The sequence below is a fragment of the Rhipicephalus microplus genome, chromosome X, assembly GCF_043290135.1.
Source record: "Rhipicephalus microplus isolate Deutch F79 chromosome X, USDA_Rmic, whole genome shotgun sequence".
Lineage (NCBI taxonomy): Eukaryota > Metazoa > Arthropoda > Arachnida > Ixodida > Ixodidae > Rhipicephalus > Rhipicephalus microplus.
Window position 1 is genome coordinate 374,450,977 of NC_134710.1, and position 12,390 is coordinate 374,463,366.

A 12,390-nucleotide genomic window follows, 5' to 3' on the forward strand; every position below is an offset into this window, starting at 1 on the left:
TATGTAAAGCTACCTCTACTAAGTTGCTGACATGATGCCAGATTAAGCAAAGTGCCGCCGGAGGCAGCACTGTTTACGCAGGGTTAAAGGTCCGCTTCCGCCGAGATCGGGGTCAAAGGACAACGTTGACAGAGAGAAGAGGACGAGAAGAGAGAGGTGTGAAAAGTTCATACGACACATTCTCGCGCCTCCAGCGCGGGAAAAGAATCGGACTGTAAGCCACATTGAGCAAAGAGAGAGCGCGTTGGCCACTCCGGATGAAAACACGGCAATCTCGAGGCCGCTCACTGGGCGTAGTAAACCAGACTAGCCGCGTATGGCTGCGCGGGGGAGGCCTAATCATCGGCGATGGTTTCCATCGGCTGACACAGGCGCGCATAAAGCCAGACGGTGCACGAAGCGGGCTCCTCTCTCCCTCCCCGCTGGCCTTCCAACCCGCAGGGCCCCTTTTATCTGATTGAAACGGGCTGGCCAACAAAGTTCCCGGCGGCCAGTTTTTCCTCGGCGCTGCTTCTGCCCAAATAATAGCATTATGGGACGTGGCCAAACACTGATCGGACGGCCCGTCACACGCCGGGCGTTAAATTCAAACGGACAAGCGGCCAGGCGTCACGCCGACAAAGTAGAGTGTAGCGAAGCCCGCCGCGAAAATAGGTCCAGCCATGGTTAGAGCCCCTACGCTGCCAGTGGCGAAAATGAAGAAGCAAGAGCGAGAGGAGGGGAGATATAAAAAGCGTTAGGCGCCGGTAAATGCTGCAGAGAGCCCGCAACGGCCACGGCCGAGTTCACGCGCCGCCGCGAAAGCCCACCATGCATCCGCGCATTCGGCTTTCCCGCGGCAAGGGTACTAATGCGGGAAAGACAGATTGCGGGGCAGTCACGGCCCTCGCTGGACGCAGTCGTCCACAAGATTCGAAATGACAGGCAGCGATGCGCATTCGGAGTGTAGCAACTCCAAATGAAGGGCCGAGGAGTCCGACACCGCAAAATACGTTAAAATGAAAAAAAAAAAGAGGGCGGGGGGGGGGGGGGGCACCGCATTATCTTCTATTAGGCACCATGAGTACAGTGTCGACCTGGCGCGCAGCGCTACAACCTAGTATGCTACTCATTGCGTCGTTAGGTTCACGCTGAGAGAACCTCAAAAGCACCGACCTAAGATGTTTTTCAGTTATCTAATGTATTCACTATTCCACCTGAGAGTGGAGGTACATTTATATTTTGTATAAGGTATTTTCTACTACAGAATGTATCAATACTCGCCGTAGACTTGTTCTCAGCAGAAAAAAAAAAAGTCAGGTATGAACTTCCACGGGTCCAATAAGTTAGCACAGTGTAGTGTTACTTCACTTCCTGTTTTCAGACGTTGCGGCATGTGCATCCTTAAGATCCAGACGGCCCTGAGATCAACTAACTATAAAGATATCTATTTCTGTCTCGCCGCCTGCACAGGCAACCACCATTATGAAAAGGAGCAAGCAACTAGTTTAGTCCAACGTGCCATGTCCAATGTCCTTCGACGCGAAGTCAAACAAAAAAAAAAGATAATTGTTAGGAAGACGTGAAACGCGTTAGGCGGCGAAAACTAACAACCGATAGAAAAAGGCGAAGGGACAAGGACAAGTGGAAAACAAGTAAACAAATCGGAAACGACTCACAAGCGGCATTCCTTCAGCCGCTTTAAAGAAGCACACCAGAGAGTTGAGGTACCAGAACGAAACGAATAAAAAAAGGCACACCTTCTCGCCCAGCAGCTTGCCACATCCACCCAGTCAACGAAATCGCCACATATCAAAGGGAGGGAGAAGAGCAGCCATATAGAGAACTAGTAGGAATAAAGCCCTTTGACCGACCAAGGCCGATACGAGCTTACACCCAGTGTATAGCCTCCGCACAATCAAGCAAGCAGAACGCATAGCTAAATGCGGCTCACGCACCAACACCGGACGGCTCCGTCTCGTTCGTTCGTAAGCACCATTGGCCGGACATCACACACGTGACTGCCGTGACAAGTCACGATTGGTCAAGAACTAGAGCTCCCTCCTCGCCGTTGGCTATCATCTGGCTATCATGCATCCATTTTCTACTCGGAGCAAAACAGAAAGAGCCGCAGCGAATGAAGAACAAAAGCACCGTTTCTTTTTATCTCACTCGTTCTCTCATTTTTCGATTCTCCTCTGGCTGACGCTTTAGTTGAACCATTTTATCCGCATATACACACAATTTGGCGCAGTTTCTCTGGCCCTGCTCGCTGTCGGCCGCCGTTCGCACCGCCGTTCAAAGGAGTAGGCCGCCGCAGGGCAGCCAAAGCAGGGAGGAAAGCGCAGAGGGCGTCGTTCTAGGGTTCCGTTTTCCCTGGAAGGCTGCCATTTCCTGGAGGCCCCCTGTTTGTTCGCGGAGACAGTGATGAGTGTGGTAACCATTTCTCTTAATGGGCATCATCTATTACGCGTCCAGAGAACAAGGCTCGCCGCCGCCCCAAGGCGCCCAGGAGGGAGAACTGGAATCGAAAGGAAAGCGGCCTCCTCCCCACCCTTCTCCATCAAACCTCTTTTCGTCAGCTCGCATCCTGTCGATAGCGCCAGGGCGCCCAGCGACACAAAAGAGACACGGCCGGCAACCGAGGAGGAGGTGGCGGCTAGCTCCACTCTCAACCAGCCCTCTCCCCTCCCCCACTTTTTTTCTGCCAACCAAACGATCACGCGAACGGACAAACGTACGGCGACGCTGAAAGCTCGCCCGATTCGGCATTTCTCGAGTCCCCTTTTCAGTGTGACCGAGCAAGGAGAAGGAGCTATAACTTTTCACCCTGCAGGCAGCACACACTCTTGTACGAAACCCACGGTTAAATCAGCGCAGAAAACGAAGACAGGAAAACAGCCAGGCCTATTTGGGCTGTGCTCTCACCGCGAATTAAAGCGCGAGCCCGCCGGACTTGGCCCTCCAAGAGGCGAGCTCAATTCGTTTCGTTATCGTTCTGTACACTTTCACATTGCGAAACGTTGGCGCGCGTCTTTTCAGGCCGAAATGAGGAGTTTAGATAGTCTTATGCTCGTCGGTAAATCGATGCTGTTATAAGAGTCCATGACAGCCGCATCTGTAATGCGCGTCCAATTTTTCAGCGACATGTGTGTGAATTAAAACGAAGACGTAAAGAGAAAACTGCACTACGGACAAAGTGAAAAGTTTTGAGAACACTAAAGTTGACGAGGAGAACTAACGTGCTATGCATACACGGTAAAAGATTCAACAAACTAACCATTCGTTGCTTTCATCGTCCGTACTCGCACTAATAAACCCACTTTAAAGACAAATCGCATCGAGCCGGCTATTGAAATTTGAGGCAACAGACGCTCATACAAAAGAAGTAAAAATTTACATCGCTGCAGACGAATATTTCCTGCAGCGTTGCTTTTTTTCGTACCGGCAAATATACGCTTTCTTGCTCAATTTCTTGACTCATTTATGCCGCTTATTGATATTCTACTGCCAGTCGCGTTCTTTTAAGCTGTTAAATTGCGTATGAACTAGGAAAAATCCGGGCTCCCCCTTTATACATCTGTTTTCTTTTTTTTTTCAGTGGCTCAACCACAACTTGTGTCTTACATTCCCGTCGACTTCCTACCGCTTTGGGCACAGCTGCAGCCTTTAACGTCAGAACCCGAGCACGGCGAGAAATAACTTCTGCGAAAGAGACAACCTGATGTACACTGAATAAGCCGTATGTAATTTACTGCGATAGTTAAGTTGCAATGTTAAAAACTACAATTTTAATACATGATGTTTTATTACCTAACCTACCACCATCCTTTCCGAAACATACACTATAAATATTCCGCATGAAGCCGACACACATAGGCTGTTGCCCACAGGCACTCTACACAGTACAACCAACTGGATACTCGAAGCAAGAAGCAAGACACAAAAGACACAATCCACGCCATTAAAACATACACGCAGTACCGAAAAGCAAGACTATCGTGCCAACATAGACGCACAGAACCAAGAGCGGCCAGCCTTCGAGCCTTCCGGGCTCGCAGTTGAATCGTAACGCTTCCTCCTCTATACGCGAATTGCGCGTTTCTACGTCGGCGGGACAGCAAACAGGACCCCGGAGACTGTGACCACGAAGCAATCAATAGATTCGCCCGAGGGTATCGCGGTCAGGCCCCGACAGAAAGCAAAGCTGAGGACACAGAGCAAGCTCAGCAAAGGTCGAAAAGAAAAACCGTCCTAAAAAGGAGAGCAGGACAAACTGTGGACGCAACGCGAAGATCCTTGCCAAGAAAAGAAACCACAGGCTATCACAGTGTGCGAGCTATACACGATATAGCCGGACCTCTTCTTATACAAACCGTAAGAATTGCACGTTTTGATAGAGGAAAAAAAAAAAAACCGCGGGCTATGGGAAGTGCCGCCGTCGTGTGATTCGGCCAAGGAGAATCGCTAAACGACGCGTCGACGGCGGCAGAGTTTCCGCGCGGCCCTTGCGCGGTGCTGAGCCAGCACACGCCACCCGGTGTTGTCCTCTCCAGAGCACTCCCCTCCCGGACGGCGTTCGGGCCCGGGGGCGCACTTTGGCCTATCGGCAGTCTCAAGGGTTCGCTCGGCAGTGGCCATTTCTCTCTACCGCAGCGGCGGGCTAGTGAGCGGGACGATGCCCGCCGGAGCGTTTTTGAGCGGCAGTCACGCAACTTTTCTGGAGCGTCTTACCGTTTGGCAAGAGAATTGTTCGTGCCCTCTGGTAACGGAAAAGCCGAAAGCAATACGAAGAGAAAGCAAGAATGCTACGGGCGAGCAGCCGGATTGCAGCTACTTCCAACATTGAATTACTGACATTACAAGTTCGCAAATCAAAATTTTTGAACATGTACAGAAAATAGGGGTAACCACTTTTACGGCGTTGCTGGCTGCAATTCTGCCACTGACACATTTTCATTAAAAAAGACCTCACCTAAGGATATGTGGAACACAATGCCAGACTTTCCAAACTATGATTTATTGCACAAACCCTTCCTTCTTCAACGTACGTTGAAGCGAGCAAGAGATCTAGTCATCACAAGTTAGTCCCCCAGAGCTTAGTCAAGCTGCGCAAGCGCAGCTTTTCTCTCGGGTCCCCTATTTTCGCAGTGACAATGCGCTGTATTGTCCGAAGCGAAAATAAAATTTGATTTGATGATGATGATGATGAAGTCGACAGAAGGCGGGCTATTCCTACTGTATTGTTTTTTTTTTATACTTTTTTTTCAACTGGACAGCTTTCAGCAGAAACGGCTTCGATCGTTAGCTGCATATTACAGTTCGCCAGAGAGCGCCAATCCGCACGGCAATGCACCTACTCGAGTCCACAGCAGCGCCAGCAGCCATGGAACGGGGAGAAATCTCGCAGGTGCAACCCGAGCATACGGGAGGTCTACGGCAGCAGCCAGACGAACGGTAATAAAAAGCCGCCGAAGAAGCAGCAGCAACAGCGCCGGATGCTGCTGCAATACGGTAGCGAGGCCCGGGTCGTATTCGCAGCCCACGTCGTAAAAGCGCCGACCTCCCATTTCCCGTAACAGTCGCGGCGGCTCGTTCGCCAGCAACGGCAGGCGAACGCACGCAGAAGAGTTTTGCTCTTCGTTCGACCACCCGGGCCCTCGGTTTGAGACGCGCAGTAACGACACGGGGCGCCCCGAGCAAACGACCCTATGATCGCCGCCTAATGCCGATTGAGAGGGAGGGTGGCAGCTCGGCGCGTCCGCAACCGTGGCACCCGCGATTACCGCCTGGCAGCGACGGGTATAACGACGGCTTTCAAACAGGCCGATACAGCGGGGACGTGGTGCCCGCTTCAATTGGAGAACCAGGCCGATGATGATGTCCGCGGTTACGCCCGATTGCCGCCGAGTATGGTCGCCTTTTTTAAAAGGGAAATGTAGGCCACGAGGTCGGAACAGTTTACAGCCTCGTCTTTCCTGCATCTCGCTCCATCATCGCACTCATTACAGGCACATTTTACTGTAACAGATTGACACCGAAGGTAGATTGACTAAACGCGGCCTACGCTGTGCTCGCAAAAGAGCGCTGCATATACGCAGAGAGAAAAAGCCACAGATAGGCGGCCGTGTAGAGGCACGAGAGTAAAATATTGCGCTGATATAGCAAAATCTGTTTTCATGGTTCTTGCATCAAGTCCTCCACAGCTTTCGACCGGGTATCACCACGAATTGGCGGTGTTACATAGCGACCTGTGCCTTTCTACATGGCACACCCCCCCCCCCCCCCCCCCGTTTCTTTCTGTCTCGCATAATGCGGGGCTAACAATGCTCGGTGCACATTGTATTTTAACCTGCTTCACAAAAGACAACGAGGCCATAAACGTTCCTGCTTTTAAAAAAGCCACCCGAAGACACAGCTGGAGCAGAGCACCAATTCTTTAAAATTCGCAGGTAACTAATCTAACTTCGAAAACAAGTATGTCTTTTCTTGGTGGCGCGCGCACATATTGTGTAGCCTGCACCGCGTGAAATGGCCATCACACGGTGCGGGAACAGAATTCGCATCTATTTCTAGAGCTGCGAATACAAAAGGTTGACCGAACGTATGCGACTAGTGGCACCTTCACCCCTTCTGACACGCTATTTCGAGATGGCAGATGGGCAAAAAAATAAATAAAGAGAGAGAGAGCTTGCAGTGCTGCCTGGAGCCCGAAGCTTCACCGCCCCTTCACCCCCTAACTCCACACCACAGTACAACACCACTGAGACGCTGAAACACGCACGTAGAAGCGGAGCGTTGCGACGGCACACTGGCACGGTGGCGAAACGCAGCACGAAAGAAGCCAGCATACCAAATGCTTTCAAGGGGAGTGAAACAGATGCCTATAAGTAGGAGCGCAAAACGCGCCTCTTCCTACATTCGCAGAGCAGAGAGACGTCGGCCCTAGAGAAGCGAAGGCAGGGAGCAGGAAAGGAGCAGGATCAGCATCTTCCGGAAATTAGCGAGAGAAGCCGGTCGGCGGGGACGTGCTCAAGAGGAGGACGCCATCCATCACGGGACACAGGCCGCCGCCACCGGCTGCCGCTGCTCGGCGTCCTCTTCTTAGGCGCGCGCCTATGCACACAGCGACGGCCGTGAAGAGCAAAAGTAAGAAGTCAGAAGCAAAACGGGAGAGAAATAAAAACAACGCCTGTTCCCGCAGGCAGCACACACGAACCGAGATCTCCCCCAGTGGGTGGGAGGAGAGAACAACGCGCACGAGCAAGCAGCAGCGTCGAAAGCTGAGCGAAAAGACCGTAAGTACAAGGAGGACATTTTACGTAAAGGGGGCGAAGAATTAGGAGACCAGAGAAGAAAGAAAACAGGCAAAGCAGCAAGCGCCCGTCGCAGAAAGCGAGACAAAGACGGCCCGCCAGAGGGAAGTGGGGAAGGGATACCCATCCCTTCGATGCTAGTCAAGAATGCGGGATGAAAGGGAAAATTAAGAGCCAAAAAGCGGACGGAAAAAGAAGAGCCCTGTCTGAGACACCCTCACTTTGCCCCTAAACAAGATGCAAACAACGCCCCCATTCAAGGCGAAAGACACCTTCCACACTCCCGCGGCTGCTTTCGGCACCCTTTTCATCGGCCTGCTCAGCGCCACTGTTTTTCTCCTTCTTCTGTCGCCGCGCATTCCCAGCGCAGAGAGAAATGAGCGGAACGACACGGCGCCTATTTGACAGTCTTGTTGCTTTGTTTGCCTCGACAGCATCCCTGACAAGTTTCCGATTAGCGCCACGCCGTTCCACTGAGCTGCCACTTCGGCTCCTTTTGTTTTACGCTTGCTTCGCCACTCCCTCGCAAAGTTAAGCGTCGCACGAACGCACTTCAGGGAAAAAATAAAAAAAGCCCATCGGCGCGAGTTCCAACAGAAATCGGGACTTGTCGCAATGCCCTGCGACAACGACGAAAAGGCAGCTGGAGGGACGGAAAGACGACCGCGAAAGTGACGCGTCACAACTCCAGGAGAGAGCCAACCATCACGAACACTATATGCGACGAGACGGTCGTTACACGTACGGGACAAGAGCATCTACGAGAGCGAAAGCATCCCTCTAGATACTCTTTTATTTAGCGACCAAATGCATGGCATGAACCACCATTTCTTCACGGATATATATTTCAATCTCATGAACAACAACTATGCAGGGAAAAAAAGTGTTTAGCTAGATTGAGAACTACGGGAAATATAGAAAGAGAAACACTGCGTACAGATACCTTTCTCGTCGCGTCATGGAGGCAGGTTCATAACGTACTCGTACACCAACAGCTGGCTTTGATTACGTAAAGGCAGCATATTGTCGTTGCGATTTACCTGCTTCAATATGATAACAACGCGGCCGAGACGTTGTTGGCCTTCGTGCGTGAACAACTGAAGCAACTGCGCGCAATGAACTGCTACTATTATTATTATGGCGTCACAATATTTGCATCCCACTATGATGTGCTCTTAAACATGGCAGTTTTAGCAACGTCAGTGCAAGCTTAAGAGTTTCCCATAAATACACCAGAGAGAACTGAGGCGATAGGGTCTACGAGAGGTGCTACGCACAGCGCTTCAGCCAGCATCGGAATGATGGGCAGTATACACAAATTTGTCTTCGTTCTTGCGGCTCCATTCGGCTCCGTGTGGCCCGAATCCACTTTGCCGCAAAATGAAGTGCAAAGGTTTAGCAGTTACGCTTCTCCACCTTGGCTCACCAATTCAAAACGGCCCACGATGTCCACAACGGTCCATTCGTTTATTCGAAACAAAACGAAAACACAATAAGCAAAGCCACGAGCGCGTTCGAAGCCACAAGCACGAAGACTAGACAAATCCGTGCACAACCCACCACTACCATGGTGACTGAACGATCGCAGCGCCAGAGTTGATTTTAAGGGAACACTACGAGTGCAAAGTGAGTTCGCCTATTTTCGCCTTGTCTCGTCACACCTGCATTGCCAATTAACCAAATGAGATCAGAAACAACCCACACATTTTAGTAGTTCGGGCGCTCTCTCTATCTCTCTCCTAATTGGTCCCCCACAAAGCAGAGCAAAGTCCCAGGAATCGAGGCGCCAGCAGCGCCATGAGCGAGATGCGTAAGTTATAAGTACGTGTAATGGTTAGGGCTTTAAAAATAATAAAATAAAATAAATAGAACACCGATGCGTGGGCGGATGAGGGCGGGATTCGGCGATCGCAAGAGCACAGGAGCATCGATAATTTACGCCTTGGTTCTAACGAACGAATGTGCTAGGCCACCAATCGTTCCACTCGCAGGAGCGAGACCGGCTCTTCTTGCGGGCTCCCCCGGTCCAATTAGTTCACTTTTCTTTTTTTTCGCCACTGCTTTTTGGATCCCGTGGCATAATAACCAGTATCAATTAGCGGGGCACCCGAGCCAACACGAAGGATAATAACACACCGCGAAACCAGCTAAGAAAGACAGCGCGGAAAAAAAAAAACGTGGAATAAAAAGATGAAAATAAAAACGATGCTGCTCTTCAAGAACACCGTGCATTAATGACGGATAGCGTTCGGACCTCAAGGGTGGTGGGGGGTCATATTTTCTTGAGCACGCCGTTTTTCTGTTATGATATTATTGTTTTGGTGCCCGAACTGGCAGAGCTAGGCCCGTCTTCCTCGTTTACCCTTTAATCATTCTTCAAGACGAGCAGACTACCAACTACGCTTGTCAGATCGTGACAGGGGACACGATGTAACGTGATAAAAAGACCATCATTACCCGGCTCTTCGATGATCACACTGATGACTAAATCAAAACGACTTGTAATTGATAAGTACCTTGCGCAGCAAATAGTGAAGAAAGAAAACTGCATTTTTGGAACAGGCGTGGCAGAATTCGCGAACTAACTTTTTTTTTTTGCTCAGTGTAGTTTTTTTGCCATAAAGAGCCTACAGAGTGGTTGGGAAATGCCGAGGACACGTCCAAGCAAGCGTTCCTTCAAGTGCACCCAAGCCGAACCTTGAAATTTTACGCAGTAGATCCTCATATGCTAAGGTGGATCAGCTCCCATAAGCTGCACTTTGCCATGCCTCGCCACTAACGCAGCGCCAAAGAAAGCGCCAGCGATAAACGCTGAACGTAGTAGCAGCAGTAGTATGTAATGTGGCAGTGGTTTCAGGACAGAGAAATGCGTTTATTTGTGCAACCCATAAGGAAGGAGTCGCAGCTCAGGCGTCTAGACTCAGCACGAAACAGTTGAAACACTGGCTCCTCTTTTGGCCGCGTCCCCCCCCCCCCCCCCCCAAAAAAAAATAACGGTAAGTGCCCACCACACCTGCTCACGTCTCCAGCCCACTGCTTACCAACCGTCAGCAAGAAATCGCCACAGACTGGCGCCCGCGCATCGCACCGCCCAGGAAAGCGGATATATTGCGCACCACACAGCGAGCAGCCCGGGGCGGGCATCGGGGGTAGTTTTCATTTCAGCGCCAGTCCCGGTCGGCCACAAATCACGTGGCTTCCAAGCGCACGAGCAAAGCACTCCCCCCTCCCGTCTGACCACCGCGCGTGGGAAGGACGGCACATTAGAAGCACCTGCGCAGCAGAGACGCCGCCGTCTCGTCGCGCCGTTATGAGCAAAAACCCTAAGCACCGGACACGGTTGCAGCAGGCACTCGTCCGCGGCCTGAGCTCGCAAGTAAGGAAACACGCGGCTAAATAAACCAAGCTCCGCCACTGCAGGTTTACAAACAAAAACGGCTTCCCCATCTGCGATGTGGGGTGCGCAACCCCTCGTGCACCGACAACGCGAGTTTTCGAATCGGATTACGCTGCGTACACCACTGCAAGCACCGGAGCCAGCATGCGTACACACCAACAACGCTCTGCGCATTACTTTACTTTTTTAAGCTACGTTCAAATGATGCATCTTTTGTACGTTTGCGTTGCCCCACTCCCACAGCTTCACAGGAGCCCACGACGCCCAGCAACGCATTCGAGCTTCATAACGCGGACTCACTATGCCGAGGCATTTAAACAACCCGACTGAAAAGATAGAACCACGCTGCAATGTGTGCTAATGACTGAACCCTTAATAAGCAGTCATTAAAGGAGGGAGAGAGATACTGACTAATATTGGTTAGAGGTGAACAAATCTTCGGAAAACGCGACAGGTCACACACACACACACACACACACACACACACACACACACACACACACACACACACACACACACACACACACACACAAAATGAGAAAATTAACTGCCAGCTGAATGGACACAACAGAGTCAGGGGAGCGGGCACAGGCCTAATTTAGCGAAGAAAGCCAGAATCCGTCTCGCTCAATGTCGATTTATTTTTGGAGCACAGCCAAGTGCAGTCAAAACTGCATTTGTTTCGGTGGCCTACTTAAGTAGCAGAGCCGCGAAGGAAAAACAAAGTACTGAATCTGTTGGAAGCGAGACAACGCGAGACATAAATTTCAGGGTCGGTCACCCAAACAGCGGCTCATATTAGTTATTCAGACGCAGCCGGCCCGGGGCGGACCGAGCAACCGAGCAAACCTGAGTGTTTTAAGATGACCACGCACATATTTTACACCTTACTGCGAGTAGAGTTTCTCATGCAGCCCACTGCCTGAAAGTTCCGGCTGGCGCAGCAACCTTCCACCCACCCATGCATAAGAAGCAATGTTTGCTAGAACGTCAAGAACTGAAATACGCCTTAACACTCCATGTGGAGGGAATAGTCGAAGACGCTAACCAACCGCAGCGGTGTAGTTTGCCCCGCTTCGCTTTGAGACAGGCCTGTAAATACGAAGCTCATTTTGGGTGCGGATACGGCAAGCAGGTGCAGGACCCAATCGCGATAAACATCTGGCACCAGGTTCACCGGTGTACAGCGAAGCCCGCACCCTAACAGAGGTCTAGAGTATACTGCCTGCGACTACACAGTTCGCGCAAAGACAAAACCATACTATATACTTGGACTGTTCGGAAGTTCACTCGTACGTATACATGCGACCGCGCGGCGGCAACAATGGAGTTGCAGCCCAACACGCGCGTCTATGGCGCGAAGAGAAAGCAGCACTATAAGCCTAGACACACTCGAGCTAGCAGACGAGAAGCCGAAGACGCGCCTCAGTCGCAGCTCATTTTTCACCACGCAGAAAAACCGCAAGGCGCCGCAGCTGCAGCTCTCCTCTCTCGCGTCGCACGCGCCATAGCCGGGGCCTAATCAAATCGCGCGGACCGCGGAGAAACGAGCTCGCTCCACCGAAAAAGGAGAAAAAAGAAAGCCGGGAATAAACGAAACCGCGGTAAACGAACGCACGAGAGCACGCGACCACGAAGTAGGAAGCCACAGGCTCTTCTCTCCGGGCCGCGTAACAAGAAGCGCGCGCCAACACAGCT

General features: G+C 51.3%; 1 protein-coding gene across 6 annotated transcripts in view; it reads right to left on the reverse strand.

The window, feature by feature from the left end:
• The window catches only part of exd (PBX homeobox extradenticle), a 376,353-nt gene that overhangs the window by 100,299 nt on the left and 263,664 nt on the right, over nucleotides 1-12,390 (reverse strand). The window lies entirely within an intron of this gene.